This window comes from Myotis daubentonii, chromosome 8 (genome assembly GCF_963259705.1).
Source record: "Myotis daubentonii chromosome 8, mMyoDau2.1, whole genome shotgun sequence".
NCBI lineage: Eukaryota > Metazoa > Chordata > Mammalia > Chiroptera > Vespertilionidae > Myotis > Myotis daubentonii.
Genome location: NC_081847.1, coordinates 81832976 through 81858701, shown reverse-complemented (window position 1 = coordinate 81858701; position 25726 = coordinate 81832976).

Sequence of the window (25726 nt, the reverse complement as noted above, 5' to 3'; positions counted from 1 at the left end):
AAGAGTAATACATGGAATTTTATGGATTCATTATTATTTTAGCAGAAATTAGTTTCTCAGCACTTCTGACAGCTAATTGAATACTGGAGATGGGAAGGAGTTGGTATTTATGTTGATATTGGGGGGAGGGAGAAGTCACAGGTGGCTTGAGCACTCTTCCTGGACATTATTAAAAGGGCAAGAACTTCTGGGGACATGGTGAGGTTGAAGTCATAGGAGTGCTTGGAAACGTATACATCTTCTAGTCTCCACTTTCAGAAAATAGCACTTTGTATTGTCATCCTCACCGCCAAGGGATGACAGTTCAGGTTGACTAACCTGCCATTCAGGGCCACTGTGCAGGTCCAAGTTTTTCTAGTTCCTACCTCCTTGATGAAGAAATGCAGTCTCAGTGGCTTAAAGGCCCAGCATTTTTGGTACCAGAGCCAGTAGCTCCACTCACTCTCTGATGTTAAGGACTAATTTATTGTTTGGAGACCACAGAAATATTCAGCAGGACAGTAGAGTCTTTAAAAGTGTTACCACTACTCTTTTTCATAATTACTGCCTGGATGATAATTATAAGTAAATTGTATTTGAAAGCATCATATCAAAATTTTCCTTATGTTATATTTTTTCAATTGATTAAGATTTGCCTATGGTATATACTTCCTATATTTGGATGTCAGTTTCCTTATTTTTAAAATAATTTGTTGAATAGATGATCTCTGCAATTCCTTTTCTAGAAGCATCAATAATTTATATTCTAAATGATAACTCTCGTCCCAGGCAACCTTGAAGAACCAAGATTTATGGGTACTTAAGGGAGCCAATATATCTTGAAACTTCCTTTAATGTTCTCTTTCAACCTGCTATTTTTTTGCACTTGTGAAGAAAAATAAAAAGCACCAATAAAAAGGAAAGTTTAGGTATACATACAAGTTTCTAATTGTTAGAATTAGCAGAAGGGATGCTGTTACTTCAGTAGCAACATGCAGCAGTGACCCAGAAGATCACAGAATGAAAAAACAAAAACAAACAAACATTAGAAAATGTTATCAGTAGTACCTGAGCAGTATAATTCAACAACCGCACAGAGTTGCTTCACAAGCCATAACAGGAAGCTGCTACATTCACAGATTATATTTCAAATTTGGGAAGAACAATAGAGATTATTTAGTCCAAAAAATTATTCTACAAAATAGGAAACCAAGCTATGGATATAGAAGATGCTTTGCCCACAGACATGACCCAGAACCCAGATGTCTCAACTTCCAGTGTTGGGGTGAGCCTGTGTATTCAGAACTTGCTTAAATAATCCTTTTGCATTATGTTAAAATTACCTCTTGGGGACATAGTAGGATTACCCTTGTCTAGAGGGGAGAAATGGGAGGAGAGTTAGAAGGTGTGAACTATGTGATATTTGGGGGCCAGCAGCAGAGGCATTGAAACCTATTTCCCCCAAGATTTAGAGATCTCTCTGCCCCAGGCTTGGCTAAAACCGTTGGCTGGGATGAGCTTTCTGAGTGATTCATTCTATTAGATTAAAACTAAGAAAAGAGTAAAGAGTCTTCATGGGCTTATAAATCTGGAATTCTTGAATATTGCCCCAGTTCTGAAATACTTTAAGTGAGTACTGGAAAGCCACCATTTCCCCTAACTCTCAGTTTCCTCATTTGTGAATTAGAGCTGATGTTCCCTTCCCTGCCTATCACCTAGGGTTGACACCAAGATAAAAAACTACAGTGGATGTGAGAGTGTATTAAATATGTTTTAAAACATAGAGAAATAAGATCAATTGTTATTTAATACCATTACTCTTCATCAACTCTTATCTAACCTGAATCGGATTGTCTCACTTTGGTCCAGTATCTGTAAAGTACACTCAGGGGACCTGCTTTCTTTCTTCGCCTGCACTGCTGCTGCCTCACTAGACTCTCAGTTCTCGGGGTTCTTTGTTCTATTGTCAGCTTTGTAAAAGATGTATTCCCTGGGGAAATCCATATCAATGTTTAGACCCTTCAAGGAATGCCTCATCTGTAGAGAGCCAATTTGTCTAAGGTTTGTATTCCTTCTGAGGGTGTCCAACATCCAGTGACTGATCAATGTAAGAGTATAAAAGTCTTGGTCACCTCAGCCAAACAGGGGACCACTCTGAAGTGCCATTACAGCTCCATCATTCTCCATGAGGTTGGCCAACACTATCCTATGGTCTTGAATTGCAAATTGATTTTTTTTCCTTCTGCCCAGTTCCATTTCCTTCCACAAGTGATAATACCAAGATATGCAAAACTCTGTTCCCAGAGCACCCAATCTAAAACATCTATGTTTCAACACATCATACATTTAAAGAAGTGTGGACTTTGGAAATATGAAAACGGAGCAGCTCTGCCCATCCAGTAGAAGGAAGCGTAGCCAGGTCCCCATTCTGCCTCCAGCCAATTCCTGGCCATACATCATTGACTCTCCCTCCTTGCCCCAATCTCAGTTTCCCAATTTTAGAAAATATTAAATCCCATGATAAAAAGTAAATACTGCACCTGGCAGAGTGCAAAAGATTATGTTTGTCCTGCAGTTTTATTGTCTGTGATAAGGCATTAGGATGCAATTAACATCTTAACGTCATGCCAATGAGAGCCATTCAGAATTACAAAATGAGCCAAGACAAAAATAAAGTCTAAATGCCTCATTTGGGTATGTTTTAGAATATAGGGGGGGAAATTATTTCTTTAGATGATGAAAATTATTGACCCATTTTCCAACTAATTATCCTCTTCCCAGAATTTCTGCCTACGTGATGATTAAAAGTTCTTTGTTACTGAGTCTCATTGTTTATACTGGAATTTGGTCTAAGGAGGTCTAATCCTGTATCTCTTTGGTATCTGCTCAGACTTTTAATAACTTCTTCCCTATTAATGAAAGAAAATATATTTAGGTGGTTTTGTTTGATGAAATACCTGTCACATCATTTTAAAATACTTTTTTGCCTTTTAAGTGATGCTTGATGCTGCTGAGCAGATGGTGGCCATGATAAAATCAGTCCCTGCCTTTGCTGAGTTTGGAGTCTAATGGAAGAGGCAGACAAATAAATAAACAATTATAACTCAGCGCATTAGAACCTGGTTACGGAAAGGTTGGCATGCCCTTGGATTGGAAATAGAATATGAAACAGTGCTTTGCACGTCAAAGGTTTAATTTACTTGGATGCTCACTAAAATGGTCACTTCATTTTTTTCCAGGTGCCAGGGAAAGGACTTCTGGGAAATTTATACACTGGGAAGTCCGCTCCCATATGATCCTGTGATCTAGAGCAGGCCAAGGCCTAGTTCAGTTTACATTGCAAAAGAAGGTGAAGTTCCCAGTGCTGTAAGGAGCCGAGAGATGAGGGTTCTGCCTAGAAGGCGCTCAGGTCCTTATCTTTGGTTCCTGGTCACCCATGTTTAATTAATTCTCTGATTCCCAGAAACAGTGAGACAAATCCTATGGCTGTTTAATGGAAGTCAGCTCTTTTTCTTCTAAATTCCAACTTTAAATAATTTTAATGATATGTTACCTCAGTTTTGAGCAATTTCAGATTTTTTTTTTTTTAATCTTCAAATACTCAGTCCCGTGCCTCACACTCTGAGGTATTCAAAATAAAGAAAAAGTATAGGCTGTACCAAATAAAAGCTTATAGTTTTGTTCAAGGAGGGATATGATATACTGAAAACAAAATCTGTCACCAAAATAGTACTTTTTAAGATACAGTTATCTTATGGACAGCATTACAAAAGTAATACTACTTGCCTAATAATAGACTGAGTGGTAGCTTGGTACAATAAAAACAGCCAGCACAGTGCCACCTACTGTCATTTGGCCTGGTATTGGATTCTCTCCTCTCTCCAATTCTTTATCTCAGTAACTCCTATTTATTTTCAGTTCAGGTGCCACCTATTCCAGGAAGCCTTCCCTGACTTCAATAGCCCCTTTTATACTCCTTTTCACACCTCTGCATAAATGCTTTTGCTCTGTTTGCCATAGTTCTAGAATCACACATGCAACTTTTAAGGTTACTTAGATGTATTCTAGTCTTTCCTATTAATCTGTGAATTCTAGGATCATTCTTTTCTGTGCTTGAATGATTTGTTAATTTATTATGTTTACAGAATTATGAAAAGATAGTAGCCTATAGAATTTGTCTTTAAATGGATATATTATTCTCTGAGTCACCCTCTCTTAAAGAGGCGGGGGGCGGGGGGCGGTTCTGGGACTGCCAAAGTTAGTGGCATGTACAGCCACATAAGGAGCAATGATGAAAAGGGCATTTCGAGGCAGGCTTTAGCACATTCTAAGCATGAAGTAACACTTGGAAAATTAAATTAGATGTGGAGATGTGAGGGGTTCTTTAAAAAATAATTGGTTATATTTAAGACATTGATGTTGAACTATGGTCCTAGTTGAAAACTATGAACTCTTTCTACTTTCATGATGGGGACAGGGATTTATAGATATGACATCTTAGATTCTTCTATACTACAATGAGCCCTCCACCAGATTTTCTTGCCTATATTACTTCTAGGTAACTTGCTAACTATATATCCACAACTAGTTCCAATTAAATCTCATTCTAAAAATTATAAAAACATTAAAATGCCAAAGTATCAATGATTTTAAGGAACTTGAGTAGCAAATCAACTCCATAAATGTAAGGGATTCTGAACAATAAACATCTTTCTAAGGGTACATTTGAATCTAGAGTTCCATATTCTGAATTGTACCTCTAGCTTCATATAAAGCTCCTTTAAAAAATATCACATAGTGAAATACTTTTGGGAACTTTGCCTATAATTCCCCCTCTTGGAATTTCATCTTGCGTGTTAGCTATTAAATATGCTGCCAAGCTCTGTAATAAAATAACCTGTTAAACTTTCTTTAACCTCACTTTTCCCAAACTAATTTGATCTTAGATTCTTTTTTTAATGTATTACCAATTATAATTCCATGGAACTGGAATTCCATGGAATACAGTTTGGAAAAGGCTGGTGTGGGCTCTTTGTTCTGGTGCTCTACAGCACAGTGCTACATCCATGTCTAGAGGCCAGTGTTTCTCCTCACTCTAGCCAAATGCTTCCTGAAACTTTTGTCCAGAATGAGATTGGCACAGTGCCCATCTTCAACTTTGGATTTTGGCTTTGAGAAAAATTTCCTGACTTCGTTTTTGTGATATACCAATTCCAGAATAACACTCGCTAGGTCAGACTCCATGAATGATAAAGAGTGGAAGAGGCAACACTTGCCTTAAAGAAATAGCTATTGTGTGTAGGCAATGAGAATAAATTAAAATTAAGTGGTAACATCAACTGATATGGACGACAGGTACTGTTGGAATTTAGAAGAGAGAGCAGCCAATTAGGATGAAAGGGATCCTCTAGGATAGTGGTTCTCAACCTTGGCTGCACATTAGAATCACCTGGGAATCTTTTAAAAATCCTGATTTCTGGGCCTCATCCTCTGGAAATTCTGTTTCTTTGTTATGGGGTCGGGCCACAACATTAGTAACAAAGAAACAGAATTTCCGGAGGATGAGGCCCAGAAATCAGGATTTTAAAAAGATTCCCAGGTGATTCTAATGTGCAGCCAAGGTTGAGATCCACTGCTCTAGGAGATAAAGTTTGAGCAGGAAATGGAGACATTTAGTTAGAGGCACGAGCTAGATGAGACCAAAGAAGTTAATGTAGGCTCCTAAATTGTCATAAATGACTAGGTTTAGGTTTTCTTTTTTATAGGTTACTATTTAGCCAGTAAATAATTACAGAAGGAAATATATTAGCAAGATGATAATCAGTGTTTATGGCTCTTTTATACTTGTTCCTCAAAGAGCTGCACTTGAACTGAAGTTAGCATTCTCAGCATCCCACAAGAGTGAAATTCTTCCAGGTTGGAAAAGCTTGGAGCACCAGGCTTCCTGCCTTTTATTTTATTAGACTCTAGTGAGGGTCCATCAGTGGGAAAAAGTCTGTTACCATGCCGGGATTTTAATCCATGTTAAGAGATTTCATGTTTCCTTTCTTGCTACATCTTTGGAATAATAGCAGTTTGTGCCATGGCCCATCACAGAGCTGGTTGAGAGTATTAGCAACAAAGAAAATGTAGTACACTTACATTTGGGTTTGACAAAGGTTTTTCTTATCTACACCAATTCCAGTCAGTCAGTAGTGGTGACTAAGAGTGCTGTGTTGACAAGGATTCTAGGGCTAAAGCCTAGCTCAGCTAAAAACACACACAAAACCACCATGTGCCATAATCGGTAAAGTCAGCCCATAAACCCAGCCAGACCTTTGTGGCTCAGTGGTTGAGCGTCAACCTATGAACCAGGAGGTCATTGTTTGATTCCAGGTCATGGCACATGCCTGGGTTATGGGCTTGATCCCCTTTGTAGGGCATGCAGGAGGCAGCCCATGAGTGATTCTCTCTCATCATTTACGTTTCTGTCTCTCTGTCTCCCTTCCTCTCTAAAATAGAGTATTGATAAAATTGAGAAACAATGAGGAGTATGTGTGAATCCAAGTCCTCCTATTTCTTTAGGTACTTCAGTTGAGAACCAAACCTATGCATGAGTGTTTGGCCCTTCACTAAAACTGAAGTGAACATTACCTCTCTGTGGAGTGGAAGGGAGAAAGGAGGAGGCAGTTTGAGCTATCCCAAAGCCTTAGACATAACAATTACTTCCCTGCTTCCATTTTCTAGCTTCTTGTGCCCACAGAAGCCTGTTGGAGAAAATAAACTGTTCCCATTAAATCCTTGTTTCATAAGAAAGAAGGGATTTGGTATATCATCAGAGGCTTCTTTACATGGTAGATGAGGTGATCCTTTTCATGTTTTATAAAGTAAAGTTAGCTAGTTTGCATTAAATATGAATCGTGTGTGCTCTGTGACTTCACGCCAGCAACTTGATGGTGGCAGTCATTTTTGCCTTGTCTCCCTGTGGTGCCACAATCCGTCCCTCCCGAACAGCACACAGCTCCCTGATCGTTCCAGGGAAAATTGGGCAGCTCGACAATCGACATGATGCATTTCCCCAAGTCTCATTTTTAAGGAGGCTTTATCAGGTTTAATTAGACAGCTGCCATCTCTCGTGGCTTGCATTGTATATTTAAGGAGAGAAACATGAGTCGTCCTCTGTGAAATGAAAACAATGTCATCAAAACTGCCTCTCCAATGCTCTGCTGGCTCTTTACCCACAGCCTAGAAATGCATTTGCGTTACTCCCAGTGCTCTGCGGAGTTTCTTGATAGAAAGGCTCAGATTGTGTTAGCTTTGATAGCAGTGTTTTCCTAGGGAAACGCCTAAAATCAAGTACAAGATTCAGGTAGAAAACATTTGGGCATGAAATAGTTTGCTCTAGAATATCAGACAAGCTTGGCCCAGGAAAGATACATTTCCAACTTTACATTCAATTCTGGCCTTGAACACTTACCCAGTATGTTTAGGTCCTTGAGGAAAATATGTGAGGAGTGCATGCAGGTAGGGGGACAAATGGTAGGAGATGGAAGGATGGAGTAAAAGAGGCTCTCAGTGTATTGAAAATTCCCAGGCAGCAAGGCCCCAGGAAAGGTATTACCTCTTCTGCTCTCCAGCTCATGCCTCAGTGGCTCCTTCTCCTTTTGAATTCCTTTGTCTTCTATAGCTGTTCTTTACATTAACTGTTTCCTGACTCCCTGGATAATACTGTTGAGTGGCGTGTCGCCCAGTGGGGGCCTTGCCTGTTCTCTTGTCCATCTTAGCATTGCTATCTGATAGAGGTGACCCTACCCACACCTTAGTTTTGTTTTGCCTCTTAATTTTTTTCTGCCGTAGTTCTGTGCCTTTTCCACTTGTGAAATAAACTTCAGCAAGACAAATACCTATTGGCTCATCCAGTCGATTTCTATTCTTCCAGCAATCCAGGCAAAAAAAAGAAACAGTAAAGAGAAGCTTCCAGGAATCGCTAATCTTCCCTGAAGAATGACTCGGTGATGGCTGAATCCCTCTATTGTCCCCATGAAGCTGAACAAATCTCTAGCCAATATTTTAGAAATTAGCTGCAAATTAGTTTTTCTTCCCTAGGTCTTTCATCATTTCACTCAGTCTTGGCTTCCCTCCTCACCAATTTGCCTGATATACTGTTCATCCACAGAGCCAGGAAGTGCCAATTAGGAGGTTTGTGACTATATTCCAGGCATTGATGCTACCCAAGATCCAGACACTCTGGTGCTGAAATTCATTCAGGAAGGAATGGGAGCCTAGGATGTATTTGGCTTAAGTTTGAATAGTCAAAATTAAACAAGTAGGAAATGAAAAACTGTTGAAATGTATATATGAGTAGCAATTTTGGTTGCTTATAATGTGCCAGTTGCTGTAGTAAATACTCTACATCAACATTTTATGTAATCCTCAATATTGCCTTAAAAGAACATCTTCTTAAATAAAAGGCTAATATGCAAATTGTCCCCACAAAAGTTTGACCGGGAGACCAGGAGTTTGATTGCTCACTATGACGTGTGCTGACCACTAGGGGGCAGTGCGGAACGAAGGAAGGCCCTGGCCAGGAGCTGACAGCCAGGGAAGGAAGGCCTGGCTAGCACCAGAAAGCCCTGATTGGCCTTGATCGCCGGCCAGGCCTACCGATGCACAAATTTCATGCAGGGCCTCTAGTGTTAATATAAAAACAATGTGAAAGCAGGTTCAGTATAAATGAGCACGTATTTTATTATTTCTATTTATTTTTGTCCCCATGACATCAGAAATATGAATTAACTGATCATTTTATCAAACTGTTTTGTTCCCTACACTTAGAGTAAGGAATCAGTTGTTTCTTTTAAAATTAGGAATGAAATGTGCATTTCTGGGAGCACAAAATAGATGAAAACAGAACATGGCAGTAGCAGCCTATAGGACATGTCCCATAGTTTTTAATTTTCCTCCTATCACTGATTAATTAAAAACTAGGATATTAGGATATAAATTTCTCTTGTAATCCCTACCATCTATCTGCTACTCTTTTTAAAAAATTCTTTATTGTTGAAAGTATTACAAATGCCCCCTTTGTTTGCTTGTGAGTTGTTTTTTTCCCATTGATTCCCTCCACCCTATACCCACCCCTCCCAATCCTTCACCACTCTGTTGCCTATGTCCATGGGTTATGTATATAAGTTCCCCACTTAACCACTCCCCTCCAACCTCCTAACCCTCTCATTCCCTCTGAAGTTTGTCAGTCTGTTCCATGCTTCTGTGTCTGGGTCTCTTTTGTTCACCAGTTTATTTTGTTTATTAGATTCCACATATTTGAGAGATCATGTGATACTTGCTTATTTCACTTAGCATAATACTACCCAGGTCTACAGAACCAGATATTCTCAATTTTCTATGCATATAACAATACTTGTGTGTAAACAAGGTATAGGACTTCAAATATAAGTCTTGCAACACTGCAAGCCCCTGCCATTGGGTCCAAATATGTCTCTTTGATGACTGTATTCTCAGAGATTTGGGGGGGGGGTTAAACCCTTTTACTATGGCTGAATGTTTGTGTATCCCTAAAATTCAGCTGTTGGAGTCCTAATGCCAAATGTGATGGTATTAGAAGGCAAGGCCTTTGAGGGTGATTAGTTCATCAGCACAAAACTCATGAATGGAATTAGTGCTCTTATAAAAGACATCCCACAGAGCTCTCTAGCCCTTTCTGCTATGTGTAAAGAAACAGGAAAAACCTATAACTTTAGGAAGAGGATTCTCACCTGAGCATGCTGGTGGCATCCTAATCTTAGACTTCCAGCCTCCAGAACTGTGAGAAATAAATTTCTGTTGTTTATAAGCCATCCAGCCTATGGTGTTTTCTTATAGCATGATAAATGGATTGAGACATGCGTATTAAATATAGGACTCCCAATAAGGGATTGATGGGCTGTTATGTTTATTTCCTCCATATTCAGAAAGCTTAGTTTACTTATGATCTGAATATGAATTGTGTTTAAACTGCTCCTTCAGACCTTAGAGAAACATCAACTCTTTAAAGAAAGTGGTCTGTGAGTTTCTCTTGACAGATCCAAAATACTAAGTCTTAAGACCACTGACCTTTGTTGAAATATACCCTCTCTCTGACTTATTGAAGTAGAGATAGCTATCTAAATCCTAGTTGTCCTTTTTACTAACTCCTTTAACTATTTCTAGGTACTACAGAGTTCCACATACCTAAATATTATCAAGGACTTTCACAGCCCTGGGGCTGCTATTACTGTGTATGATAGTCAGCTGTAATCATTCTAATGGTCTAAGATGTTGCAGCTAATTTACCCAAGGCCTGAGCACCAGAAGTGTGAAAATTGTTCCAGAGGTTTATTCTGCATTCAGCCATTACCATGAAGGGCAGTGTCTTGCTTCTGATTTCTTTACAGTGTCAGTACAAATTCAACCATCAAACAAAAGTTGGACCTAAAAGCTTTTAGATTACAGTGATTATTACAGATTTTACATGAGATAAAAATGTAATTGCTCCATTTCTTTCATACTTTCTCTCCCCATCCTCCCCTGCATATTTTATGCCCTCCTATTTGACTGCCAGGTCAGACCCAGCACAAAAGACATTGGTCATAAGATAGGTGAGCTGGAGTGTATCTTTTCATAAGAAACGAAATGCTTGGAATTTCTCTTCCAAATGGATCACACAATTTCCATTGTCATTTCCATTTTTAAATTCTTTTATGTCTATGTAAACTCATCCATTGCCTATAGAGGGATAATATTCCTAGCTCTTGGATAGTTACAGAGAATGAGCTAAAGGCAGGAATCCTTCATAGGCAAAGGGGTGTACATATACTTTATTCACCGTGTTTCCTTCCCCCTGTTCCATACTCATTTATCCTGTTAAATTCTTTGACTCCTAGTTTTTTCTCACTTCCTTCGTTGTTGTCTTATTTTAAGAAATCACTACAACTAGTCCAACCTTCAGCATCTACCACCCTGATCACAAGACCCACCATTGGCAAACAGATTTCAAGTCACTAAAGGCTCAGATGATGGTTAATATTTTTCAGCAATAAAGTGTTTTTAAATTGTGGTATGCAAGTTTTTTTAGACATAATGCTATTGTACACTTAATACACTATCGTATAGTGTAAATATAACTTTTACATGCATGTAGAAATTTGCACGGCTCACATTATTGCAGTATTTGCTTTATTGATTTGGTTTGGAACTGAACCCACAGTATTTCTAAGGTAGGCCTGCATACTCTTATCTCCATTACACATATTTGGAGAGGCTCCTAGAGATACGAATTTGGCATTAGGAAGTGACACCTGAGACCAGAGAACTAAAACCAGGTTTTTTGTTTTTGTTTTTTGTTTTTTTACTAAACCACAGTGCCACAACCCCTCTACACTGAGCAGTCAACTGAAGGAGTCAGCATGCCTGGGCAGAGGGCTGTCATTTGAAGAGGGGAAGTCAATTCATTCTGTATTGCTCTGGAGGCAGGACAAGGATCAGTGGGTGGAAATTACAGGGAGGCTGATTTTTGCTGCAATTTGAGGAAGAACTTTCCAACATTAGAGCTGTCTAACCAAGAAACAATCTGCCTTGTCAAATAAATGAGCAGCCTGTCGCTAAAGGCATTTAAGCTGAAAGGTGAAGATCACTTCTGAGGAATGTTGGAGGAAAGATTACTGCCTGGGTGGCATGAATGGCATTAGGTTTATCCATCTTAAAGACTCTGTGGGTGGGGCTGGATGACATTGGGGGAGATGATCCATAACCTTGGACATCATATACTGTAGTCTTCTGGGTCATATGGAGGCAACCTTGATGTGCTGTAGAACCACATGATTATAGTTCAAGCCTGGTATTTCTTGCAGAAGCTCCTTTTGAGCAGATGCTTAATTCAATTGACGTATCCAGAGTGGTTGAATATGATGGACTGGAACTCTGCCTTCTAAAATGGTTAAAATTTGTTTCCTATGGTTTATGCTACAAAAAATATTGTCACTTCTGGAATCATTAGATGTGAATATTTCTTCTACTGAAATTGCACTTCAACTTCTGCTTTTGCATTTCTTTTTTTTTTAAATAAATCTTTATTGTTCAGATTATTACATTTGTTCCTTTTTTTCACCCCATAGCTTCCCTCCACCTGGTTCCCACCCCACCCCTGCCCTTACCCTCCCCCCCCCCATTGTCCTCGTCCATAGGTGTATGACTTTTGTCCAGACTCTTCCCGCACCCCCCAAACCCACTTCTCCGGGAACTGTCAGTCCACTCCCTTTCTATGCCCCTGATTTTATTCTATTCACCAGTTTATTTTGTTGGACAGATTTTTTATTCACTTGATTTTTAGATTCACTTGTTGATAGATAGGTATTTGTTGTCACATTGTTGTTCATAATTTTTATCTTTACCTTTTTCTTCTTCTTCCTCTTTTTAAAGAATACCCTTTAGCATTTCATATAATACTGGTTTGGTGGTGATGAACTCCTTTAGCTTTTTCTTATCTGTGAAGCTCTTTATCTGACCTTCAATTCTAAATGATAGCTTTGCTGGATTGAATAATCTTGGCTGTAGGTTCTTGCTACTCATCACTTAGAATATTTCTTGCCACTCCCTTCTGGCCTGCATAGTTTCTGTTGAGAAATCAGCTGACAGTCATATGGGTACTCCCTTGTAGGTAACTAACTGTTTTTCTCTTGCTGCTTTTAAGATTCTCTTTTTGTCTTTTGCCTTTGGCATTTTAATTATGATGTGTCTTGGTGTGGTCCTTTTTGGATTCCTTTTGTTTGGGGTTCTCTGTGCTTCCTGGACTTGTAAGTCTATTTCTTTCACCAGGTAGGGGAAGTTTTCTGTCATTATTTCTTCAAATAGGTTTTCAATATCTTGCTCTCTCTCTTCTTCTGGCACCCGTATAATTTGGATGTTGGTACATTTGAAGTTGTCCCAGAGGCTCCTTGCACTATCTTCATATTTTTGTAGTCTTTTTTTCCTTTTGTTTTTCTGTTTGCATGTTTTTTTGCTTCTTCATATTTCAAATTTTTGACTTGATTCTTGGGATCCTCTAGTCTGCTGTTGGATCTCTGTATAATATTATTTATTTCTGTCAGTGTATGCTTAATTTTTAATTGGTACTTTTTCATATTCTTGAGGGTCTCACTATATTTCTTGGAGGTTTCTAGAAGATTCTTGAGTAACCTTATAACTGTGGTTTTGAACTCTATATCCAGTAGTTTGCTTTCCTCCATTTCTGTCATTTGTGACCTGTTTCTTTGTCTCCACATTTTGGCTGCTTCCCTGTGTTGATAGAGTGGCTTTGTGTGCTAGGTGTCCTATAGTACCCAGTGGCTCAGCCTCCCTAATTACCTGAGGTGGACACTCTTGGTGCACCCCTTTGTGGGCTGTGTGCACAGTCTTGTTGTAGTTAAGCCTTGATTGCTGTTGGTATCACTGGGAGGAACTGACCAGGCCAATTAGCTGTGAGGACCTGCCGGGAGCCGGTCCATCCTTGCTGTTTCAAGGGACCTGGCATATATGGCATACTGTTCTTAATATGTTTGCTCACCTTCTTGGCGCTGTGTTTTAACCAAGGTCACCTCTCTGAGAAAGGTTGAATCCCCAGGTAGGGATTTTCCCCTGAAGTTAGGGAGGGAATAAAACCCCTCAACTAAGTGCCAGGCAGGTAATTAATAACTTTAACTACGAACAATCATGCTTAAGCTACATAATCTCTACTCCCTGGAATGGAGATAAGAAACGCCCTAACCTTTGTAATAGAGATTGATAGGATTGAATCAACTGGTATAAATACAGATGTAACTAGACAGCAAGACACAGAACTTAGGAGACAGAACTCAGAACACAGAACCTACACTCAGAACCTAGGCACAGAACCTACACAGAACGTTCTCTAGAGACAGAAGAACTTCGCTGGAGAGAACATGGCAAAAGATCTTGGACAGAAACTGGCCTCAGAACCTAGAGACTGAACCTAGCGAGAGAACATGGCAAAAGATCCTGGACTGAACCTGACTACAGAAATTGGCAACAGAACCTGACTAGAACCTGGTGACTGAACCTGGCATGGAGATCTGAAGCAGAACCTCTCTGGAGATCCAGACCAGAACTTGGCTGGAGATCCGGGCTAGAGATCCTGGCTAGGCTGCTGATCAACTGAACGCTGTCTCCGTGTCATTCCTTCTTCGCCAACTCCGTCCACACCTTTGGGGACCCCTGGACCTGCTGGGGTTGGACCCTGGCAAGGACCAGTTGTGTCTACAGTGGGAGAACTTCTGTGCTGGAGACACCCTTATGGGGCAGGACTTGCTCCAGTGGGGCTTTGGTGCTTACTGAGTCTGCCTAGGTTTTTAGGCAGAGAAAGGCCAGGCCATTCATATGCAAAAGCCTCTGCACACAACTTGGGTGGGGTTGTAAATTGGGTGGGGCGGGGCCTCAGGGAATCACCAGGGTGGAGCAAACCGCAATGGCTGCCAGTCTGCTCTGCCTTGGAAAGGTCCTGGGGTCTGTGTCCCCGGCCCTGTGTAGGAACAATGACAGCTGCGAGTATCTCTGGGAGAAAGCCTCCCTCACGTTCCAGCCTGATGCCAGACAGTCCAATTTCTCTCCATATGAGTCTGTTTCCCCAAATTCTCACCCGGAACTGGAGTTCAGAGCAGCTGGGAGCTTGTATCTCCTTCCCGATTGAAAAAGACAACAGTGTACCCAGCTGCCAGCCCCTTTCGAGTGCGCCTCCGTACCTCCACCCTTCCACACCTCTGCACCTCCTACCGGACTCAATGCGCTTTTCTCTTTTCCTTCTAGTTGTAGAATTTCCACTCAGCCAGCCTTCCCGTGGTTCTGGATGATATTCGTTTTGTCTTTTAGCTGTAGTTTTAATGTGGTTCTGTGCGGCTGCAAATTCAGGTGTTTACCTTTGCTGCCATCTTGGTTGTCCTCTGCATTTCTTTTAAAGTCCTAAGAGTTGGCATGGAACACACCCAGATAGCTGATACAGAGGTGGTGGGCTGGGCAAGTGCTTTCATCTGGGGTAAAATAAAATTTGACAATTTGAGTATGAAATTCCAGATCTCCATGTGGTCACACATTCATTTCTCACTTCTTTCCTTTCGTATCACTGAGAAGCACAGGAATTCCCTTCCTCACCTTGTGCATTTCCAACAGCATATTTCTTCCCCCAGGGAGAATGTTACACCCTGAAGTAAATTGTATTCCATATGTTAAGAGTGAAACTTTAAAGCTTTCCATTGGAGACCCCATGCTGGTGTTTAAGCAACTGTAGAGTCATCTAAATCTCCATTAGATTTCATCCTAAACTTCAAAAAAGGCCAAGGTTATAAAATACTCAGACATACAAGTCAACAAACAAACTTTAGATCATTACCAGGAACTCTTTTTCTGCTTCATTTTCCCCCATTTGAGGGAAGGGGGAGTTACAGCTATATTTGACTTTTAGCTGAGCACAAAAATGATGTATAATAATAGCTAAATAACAACAGTGTTTGCATATTGTGTCTAATTCCCACAGGCATCTTTTAAAGTAGGTATGAAAATCCTCATCTTATTACTTTAAATGACTCTAAGCCAGTGATGGTGATCCTATGACATGCGTGTCAGAGGTGACACGCGAACTCATTTTTTTGGTTGATTTTTCTTTGTTAAATGGCATTTAAATATTTAAAATAAATATAAAAAATATAAGTTTTTGTTTTACTATGGTTGCAAATATCAAAAAATTTCTATATGTGACGGCACCAGAGTTAAGTTAGGTTTTTTCAAAATGCTGACACGCTGAGCTCAAAAGTTCGCCATCACTGCTCTAAGCTTTCGTTAACCACAAAATATTAGGTCTACACTTGTAATAATGAGGACCTTTCTATTTTTTTTTTAAGTGATAGGAACACTATGTGGTACAGCTGTTTAATTTTGGGACCTGCCTCTGGGGAAGGATGTAGCTGAGCATCAGTTCAGGAGCTGGGGACTTAGCTGCTCCAGTGTCTCTCATTCCCTCATCATCCTTCATCTTCTCATTTTCTATTTCTTCAGCAGTGCCACATTTGTGCTCTCACCTCTTGCTCAACAATACAACATCTTTCAAAATTTTAGGTCCAAATCTCAACCTTTCATTATGTTTCCATATATTTTAAATCAAATGGTACTTTATTATTACAGTTTTCATAGACAATATTTAAGTGGAATATTCTCAATGTAAGGGCTGTGTGTCTGCTGTTTTCATTTAGCTAGACAACTATTTATTTACATTTTTATCTATTTTATTACTACTAGTTCCAAAGTAGTTTCTGCTTGAATATTAAAATTTAGGTAGACTCTTTTTCTCTTTGATTGTTTTTAAATTATAATTTCTTTCTCTTTTAATTTATGCAGTTTTTGTTTTGCATAGATAAGTTGCTTGGGTTTCTTAATTCTTGAAATATTTTTGATACTATTGGAAATGGAAATATTTTTTATTTTCCAATAGTATGCTATTAGAGTAAAGATCTACAATTTGTGTTTGTATATTGACCTTATATATTATAATGTAGCTAAATCTACTTATTAGTTCTAGTAGATCTTGGTATGTGATTTAGGATTTTCTACATTGATAATCATGTAGGAAGACAGTTTTACTTTCACTTCTTAATCTTTAAACCTATTATTATTGCTTTATTTTTCCAAGATTTTACTGAGTTTAGTAAATTTTGTCAAATGATTTTTCTGTACCTACTGAAATTATCATATACATTTTCTTTTGTCTGTAAATATGATTAAATACATTGATTTTTCAAATTTTAAAGCAATCTTAAGTTATTGGGATAAACCCTACTTGAGATTTATTACAGAATTTGATTTGCAAGTAATTTTGGGTATATTCTCATGAAGGGTATTGATTTGTAATTCTCCATTCTTTTCATATTTGTTGTCTTCATGTGCATGGTGTGCATGTGTGTATGTGCATATTTGTGCGTGGTATTTTTTTTTTACAAGTCATTGTTCACTTCATACAATGGAAAGTACTTTCTCTTTATTTCTCTTGTAAGAATTGGATTTCTTTCTTTAAAAGTTTGATCAGTTTTGCCAATTAAATCCATGGGGCCTAGGGTTTTGTTTTAATATTTGAGAATGCATACAATTTTATTCATAAAGATAGGGCTATTGACAAAGATTTTCTTTATGTTTCCATCAATTTAGGTTAATTGAAAGAATCTGTTAATTCTACCTAAACTGAGTAATTATCGTTATAAAATGATTCATAATAACCCTCTAGGATTTGTTTGTAGGATCTTGATAGATAGATTATCTTAATTCCAGTATTGATCTGTTTTGAATCTTTGATCAAGTTTATACTAGGTTATAGAAATAGTGCCACAGTAAGATTTTTGTTTAGATTCTATTGAAAACTCCAGGGAGTTCACCAGTTTCTGTTTTAATATCTTTGGTGCCAGTTTAATATGTCAGTGATGGAATAATTTCATGATAGGGTAGAGATTTAGGCTTGAGGGTTTGCTGGTGTGTGGGATAATTTTTTTTGAAGATTTTTCTCATCTAAGTAGTTTTTCTAATCTTTTTTTCATAGAAGCGGTACTGCTTTTATAATCTCCAGTTACACAGCTTTCTTATTGACAGATCTTTACTATCCCCAGACTTGATTTTCTATTCTTTTGTGACTATTAATTTCTAGGTTGCCATTTCCTAAGTTTTGCTTTAGCTTCAATTTCTCTTTTCCTGGTACCTGAGAATGTCAATTTCTTTAAGCTAAATCATATGTTTCCATTATTTTTTGTTTACTTTCTGTATGTTTGTAGTGAAAGTGGGGTCCATATTACATTAGTCTATCATTTGCTGGGACCCAGCTTCATTTGATGTAATGCTTACATCATCCCTAGAATGTATGTATTATATAGCTCACTTTTCAGAGAAACTCCTGTTACAGGTGTTCATAGACTATATCACAGCTAGTAGAGTGTAGAGTATGAATTTATTTTCTAATGGTTAGCATAGATTGGGTAAGAAAAAAGTATATATATATGTGTGTGTGTGTGTATATATATTGTGTGTGTATATATATATATATATATATATATATATATATATCCCACATTCAAAGGCTGTTAAATCGCGTTGTGTACCCATATCTTCAGAAAAAAATCACTTCTACTGTCGTGGTAAACAACCTGCATCCCTATTTATTTTATTTATTTATTTATTTTATTTATTTTTAAATATATTTTATTGATTTTTCACAGAGAGGAAGGGAGAGAGACAGAGAGTTAGAAACATCGATGAGAGAGAAACATCGATCAGCTGCCTCCTGCACATCTCCTACTGGGGATGTGCCCGCAACCCAGGTACATGCCCTTGACCGGAATCGAACCCGGGACCCTTCAGTCCGCAGGCCGACGCTCTATCCACTGAGCCAAACCGGTTCTGGCATCCTATTTATAATGGTCTGGCCCTCTAGCAACTTCAGCACGAAATTATAGCTAATTTGCCTACAAACGTCAGGTGGTCATAATAATCTGGCCAATCAGTGTGTGTGTGTGTATATATATGCATACACACACACACACACACACACACACACACACACAAAAGGCTAATATGCTAAGTGTCCCTCCTACTGTCTGACCAGTCACTATGATGCACACTGACCACCAGGGGGAAGATGCTCAACACAGGAGCTGCTGAGCTTCAGTGACTTGGCAGCGGAGGTTCTCTGGTGATGCAACCTGAAACCAGAGAGGAGGGAGCCCGATTCCTCATGGGGCCAAGCGATTGCACCTTCGGCCTTGGGTTATGATGTTGCTGGGGCACTGTTGGCCCCGAATCTGGTTTACTGCACACTTGCATTTGCCTTCCACACCCTGTACGACACCAATTTTGCAGAGTGCCCTCTTGCACTCCGGGACCCCTTGGGGGATGTTGAAGAGCTGGTTTTGGCCAGATCCCCGCAGGCCAGGCTGAGGGACCCCACTTGCCAGAGGGACCCCGCTCACTCTGCAGATGCCAGGAGGGACCGCGGGAGATTGGCTCCAGGGCGTGTCTGGCCAGGCTCACCTAGTCCCACCCCGCTGCTGGCCACCTTCTAATTAATTTCCTTTCAATGTGCACTAGTAGATAATATTTCTTCCAGTTTGTCTTCAGCTTATTAACAAAGTGGCCATTTGAAATTTGTGTTGATTTTCCTAAAGCAGAAAGGGAAGCATTCTTCATAGTATAGTTATAGGGTCATTCATCAAAATTTCTCCCAACCAATGTATGAAGTTCCAACTGAGGGTACACTTTTCATAGAGATAAAAGCCTTATCCTCTCATTACTTGTCCACATTTTAGGTACTAAACTAATTCGAATGTGGAAAAAACTTTTGGGTGATTATGGATAGGGAGCTAATTAGTTCCTGTATCATTTCAGGCTAAACACATGGAAACAGAAAGCAAGAAACCTGCATCTAAGAGCTAGATTATATTAGGCTCCCCTCTGCTGGGGAAAGAATGAGAATGGCTAGCTGCCAGAACTATTCTCTTTCATAGTTCCCAAGAAAGATGTACACAAAGAAGAAAAGGCCAGGCAAATCCTATACTTCTTGTTACTATATGGTTTTTCTCCCCGCAACTACGTAGGCTCCTGATGTGAGGTGCTTAGCCATGTGGTACTAGCAAGGATCCTTCTAATGAGACTCAGGTACTTCCTTTCTCATGGGAGTTGTCCTTGTTTCTGATGGCAATGGCTCTCTGCATCTTCCAGAAATGCCAAGACAAAGCAAGTCAGAGCCAAGAGAGAAATTGTCCACCAGATATCCCATCCCTAGCACTGTGGACAAAACCTAATCCATTTGGTGCTCCTCCTCTATCTGCACATACTTCCAATCAGTTCCTCTCACCTTCCCTCAATCTGTTTATGACATCCCAGTCAGTGCTTTATGTTATACTAGAGGCCCGATGCATGAAATTTGTGCACTCAGGTGGGGCGGGGGGTGGTCCCTCAGCCCAGCCTGCACCCTCTAGCAGTCCGGGAACCCTCAGGCTCCCAGGGAGTGGGCCTAAGCTGGCAGTTGGACATCCTTAGCACTGCCTTGGAGGTGGGAGAGGCTGTTGCCACCACTGCTGTGCTTGCCAGCCGTGAGCCTGGCTTCTAGCTGAGCGGCGCTCCCCCAGGGGGAGCACACTGACCATCACGGGGAAGCTCCTGCATTGAGCATCTTCCCCCTGGCGGTCTGTGCATGTCATAGTGACCAGTCATTCTGCCTTTTGATCGATTAGCATATTAGCCTTTTAGTATATAGGATAGGCTCTCTTGCTTTTCATGTTCAATCACAGTTCCTCCAACATTTCTCAATCTACCTCTTCTTTTCTATTTTCACAGCAATCATGCTAGTCTGGCTTTAAATTTAATGTCTCCTAATCTCATCATTTCAAAGTTATCTCTAGAGCCTAGAACAGTGCCTTATATATAATACCTTCCCAATGAATAGTTATTACATGATTAGATAAATGGATAGCCCTCTCCCCATCCTCATCAAGGTTCTTTTACCCTGATGGTGTAGTATACTAAAAAAAGCTTTGATTCTACAAATTCAGTAATATCTTATTTCTCTTTCCTTTTCTTCTCCTTTGGTCACATTTTTTAAATGAAATCTCACTACATTTTCCCAAGCATTCTGTCTATTTCCACTATGTTGAGAAGCCCTAAATTCTGGTCTTCTACAGTTCCTCTCTACTGTCTTCTTTTACACCCATATCTTCCGGTGAAGTTTATCTTCATACATTTAAAACATGCATCTGTAGTAAACATAACTTATTCAAGGAAAATGTCATATTTTCTTCCTATTCGTATCCTTCATAACATATAGCATGGTGCCTTATACATTTATTAACCATATGTTAAATATATGTTCATTTAATTAACATTGACTTCAAAGGCCTCTCTGAAAATCTTGGCACATTCGAAGAAAACTTAAGGACTAATCAAGGCATACTTTCAGTGGTTTATAGGGGTGGACAGAAAGGAGTAACATCAGTATGCACTGAAGTTACACAGTGATTTTTCTGGGCAAGGTGGTTCTTGACATGATGGACCCTTGACATAACACTCTCCTTTTGCTAAATAATAAGTGAATTAGAAAGGTCATATCACTAATGCTATATAATAAAAGCATAGTATGCAAATCAACCGAGTGGCGGAATAACTGGTCAGCAGGGGTGGGGCCGGTGAGCAGGCTGCACCAGGCCAACCAAGGTGTGTGCCAGTGAGCAGAGGTAGGAGACGGCGATGGGGGGAGTGGCAGCAACCAGCGGTGGCGGAGGGGTGGGGCTGTCTGCTTGCTGGTTGGTGCCATCCCCTGATCAGCCCACCCAGTCACTTCCCGTGGAGGGAGGCCAGACTGCGGCTTAGTCCTGCTCCCCACGGACATCCCCTGAAGGCTCCTGTACTATGAGAGGGCACAGGCTGGACTGAGGGACCACCCCACCCCTGAGTGCATGAATTTTCGTGCACCAGGACTCTAGTGTACTTCATAAGTCAGTATGTTTTTACAGCATAGAACTGAGAAGATCCATAGGTATTTTGGAGAGTTTGGGAAGAGAATGAAGAAGGAGAGAAGTCAGTACTATAGCATGATCCAGGGAGAGAGAAGGATTCTAGGTACCTACAGAGAGGGAGTCCTAGACAGGAATTTGAGATTGTGCAACCTCCATCAAATTACACCACCACCTCAGCTTTGCTTGTCTCACTTATGCAACAAATCCATTTAACTACATTACCTCTAGGTCATTCAGCTCAAAGATAGTTGTGATTTCCTGGAGCCAATACAGGCAAATAGAAAGCTTAAGAGAAAACCATCCCAGTTTTTTTCTTCAGGGGCCAATTAGAGACAAATCATTTGAGTTGCAGAAAGGCTTTTACCCCTCCTGAAGTACTCTGAACATGTCCACACTCTTGAGACTCTTGATATATACAGTAATGGAAGTGAGTGAAGGTTTAAACCATTATTTGCTGTTAACACATACTACCGAAGAAATAAAATGATCCCTAAGTATGATTTCTGTGTATAAACTCCTTGTAGCTATTATTGAGCTTGCAATAGGTTCTCCAAACTTCTATTAAAATATCAATAGTATTTTTCAGAGCTTAAATTGAGCGGTGATTTTATTTCAGGCTGATCCTATAAACCACTTTTCTTCGAAGATTCTCTTGTTGCTAAAAATGAAAGCCATTCAAACGAGCAGTGATTGAAACAGTGAGAAAGAAGGGGAAAAAATCAATATCGCATTTTCCAGGGCACTATCTCTGCTTTTGAAAAGAGACCTTTAATAACGTGCTTATGAGAGCGGCAGCCAGTTGCTCAAAGTGCATTCAGGGGTGAGCTGAACGGATGGCTTTCTGGGAAGACTCTCCAGAGAGAGATTGCTGAGAAGTCAAAGCTCACTGGTGGAATCTGCAGCAAGCTGACTCAAGGCATTCTTAGGATCTGGAGCTAAATGGACTGCTTTGCAGAATTGGAAGTGTGCTTTCTCCTATACTTTGAGCTCGGAGACAGAATGGAATGGGGGCAGAGAGGGAGGAATAACCATTAGTTCCTAGTGATTCATGGGCTTGTTGTGTTTCTCAGTCTGGTTCATTAAATCAAGACCAAACTCATCAGTGGAGAACCCAAGTCTTTAGAGATGAGCATGGCCCTGCCCACATTAATAGCCATTTCTTTCCTGTGTCCCACCTCTGTCACAGGCTCTTTATTGGGCAGGGAAAAGAGAAAATCCTTGAGGATAAAATTCCTGTGGTTACACTGGAATCTAAGTGGTTTAGAAATAAAACATGTTTTGTAACTTCCAACTGATATCTCCCCTTAAGTGAAGGAATTTGAGAAAAGCTATTTTTCTTTAGTATTTTGGCTTATTAAGGAGGAGGAAGTGTTCCAGTACATGAAATAAGATGCCAAATAAGAATTCTAAAAAGAGGATGATTTTGAGACAGTAAAGAGGGATCAAAGCCAAGATCAAGAATAATGAAAACTCATCATAGGAAGGAGAATGAATCTGTTAATCTGCACAAATTCATAGTCATAGGAGGTATAGCACAGACGGGGGATTGAAGAGAATGCAATGTCCCACACTTTAAAGAAGAACAGAGGATTTAAAGAGGCTAGAGAATGCCAGTGCTATTTTTTTTTAAAATTAAATCTTTATTGTTCAGATTATTACATTTGTTCCTCTTTTTTCCCCCCATAACTCCCCTCCTCCCAGTTCCCGCCCCACCCTCCGCCCTCACTCCCCACCCACTGTCCTCATCCATAGGTGCACGATTTTTGTCCAGTCTCTTCCCGCATCTCCCACACTCCTTCCCCCCCCCCGCCCAAGAATAGTCAGTCCATTTCCTTTCTATGTCCCTGATTCTATTATGATCACCAGATTATTCACTTGATTCTTAGATTCACTTGTTGATAGATGCATGTTTGTTGTTCATAATTTGTATCTTTACCTTTTTCTTCTTCTTCCTCTTCTTAAAGGATACCTTTCAGCATTTCATATAATACTGGTTTGGTGGTGATGAACTCCTTTAGCTTTTCCTTATCTGTGAAACTCTTTATCTGACCTTCAGTTCTGAATGATAGCTTTGCTGGATAAAGTAATCTTGGTTGTAGGTTCTTGGTATTCATCACTTTGAATATTTCTTGCCATTCCCTTCTGGCCTGCAAAGTTTCTGTTGAGAAATCAGCTGACAGTCGTATGGGTATTCCCTTGTAGGTAACTGAGTTTCTTTCTCTTGCTGCTTTTAAGATTCTCTCTTTGTCTTTTGCTCTTGGCATTTTAATTATGATGTGTCTTGGTGTGGTCCTCTTTGGATTCCTTTTGTTTGGGGTTCTCTGCGCTTCCTGGACCTGTAAGTCTATTTCTTTCACCAGGTGGGGGAAGTTTTCTGTCATTATTTCTTCAAATAGGTTTTAAATATCTTGCTCTCTCTCATCTTCTGGCACCCCTATAATTCTGATGTTGGTACGCTTGAAGCTGCCCCAGAGGCTCCTTACACTATCTTCGTATTTTCGGATTCTTTTTTCATTTTGCTTTTCTGGTTGGGTGTTTTTTGCTTCTTCGCATTTCAAATCTTTGCCTTGATTCTTGCGCTCCTCCAGTCTGCTGTTGGGAGTCTGTATAATATTCATTATTTCAGTCTGTGTATGCTTAATTTCTAGTTGGTTCTTTATCATAACATCGAGGGTCTCATTAGTTTTCTTGAGGATCTCACTACATTTATCGGTGTCTTCTAGACAGTTCTTAAGAGACCTTAAAAGTGTGGTTCTGAACTCAATATCCTCCATTGACAGTTTTGTCCTGTTTCTTTGTCTCCGCATTTTTTATGCTTTCTTGGTACACCCCCTAGTGGTCTTTGTGCGCAGTCTTGTTGTAGTTAAGCCTTGATAGATGTCGGCAATACCGGGGGTGATTTGACCTCCAGGCTAACTGGCTATGAGAGTCCGCTGTGTCTGCAGTGGGAGAGCTTCTGTGCTGGATCTCTACGGAGGCGCTAATCTAGCGTTTGCCTGAGGCTATCCGGCAAATGGCTCTGTGCAGGGCTTGGGCGGGGGGGGGGGGGGGTCCCCGGGGCTCTACAGGGCGGGCCGGAGCTAGCAGTTATGGCTGCTCTCAGTTCCGTCCCTAGGGGCTCTGCCTCACAGAGTCCCAGCAACTGATGCAAACCTCGGAGAGAAAGCTGCCTTCGATTTCTGACCGAAGCCAGACAGTCCCGTTTCTCCCGTTTGAGTCTGGGTCCCTACAGACTTGCCTGGATCTGGAGCTCAGAGTCTGAAACTCCCTCCCGATTGAAAACAACAACTGCGCCCTCCACAGCCAGCCCGCTCACGCGCACTCCGCACCTGAGTATTTCACTTCAGCACTGCGCCTCCTCTGAGTCTGGGTATGATATTCTCTTTCCTCCTAGTTGTAGAATTTCCACTCAGCCAGCCTTCCTGTGGTTCTGGATGATGTCCGTTCCGTCTTTAGTTGTTTTTCTGAAGTGGTTGTTCGAGGCAGCAATCTCTGGCGTTAACCTATGCCGCCATCTTGGTTTCTCCGCCAGTGCTATTGTTAAACTCAGAAGGAAGAGATGTGCAGTGGGCATGTTCATTTTGTCCTGTGATTTATAAATTATTTTGACATGGATAACTGAGAGGAAAGTTCACAATCAAGCCCACTGATGCAATATATTTCAGCTGTTTCAATTGCAGGAAACTAATTATCTCCTAATTCAGCATTAAGAAATAGTCACTATTATGGGCAGGTAATTTTGTCAGCTGTTAACCTGGGATAAAGAAGTAACGTGTCCCTGAGTTCAAATCCCAGCTCAGCACTTGTTGAGTCAGTTGGATGACTGCATATCAATTTTTTGACCTTTTTAGGTATTAGATTTTAAAATATAAAAATGGTTATAATATTAGTAACCAGCTTGTCGAGTTGTTGAAGGGAGTAATTGAGATAATATTGGTTCATATGTCCAACCACCAATTAACATGTTAAAAAATGAGCTCCTGAAATCTCTACCCATGCCATCAGGAAACCAGAATCTTCTCCTTTAGTCTTGTCCATCTTAGGTAATAGGAATTCCTCTCTTCCAGTTGTTCAGGGGAGAGCACAGAACAGTAACAGCAACAAAAACAAACACAACTAAACAAAAATAGCATTGAAGTTCTACCTGAAAAACATAGCTAGAATCTGATCACTGCTGTACTTCTGGTCCAAGCCATTGTCAT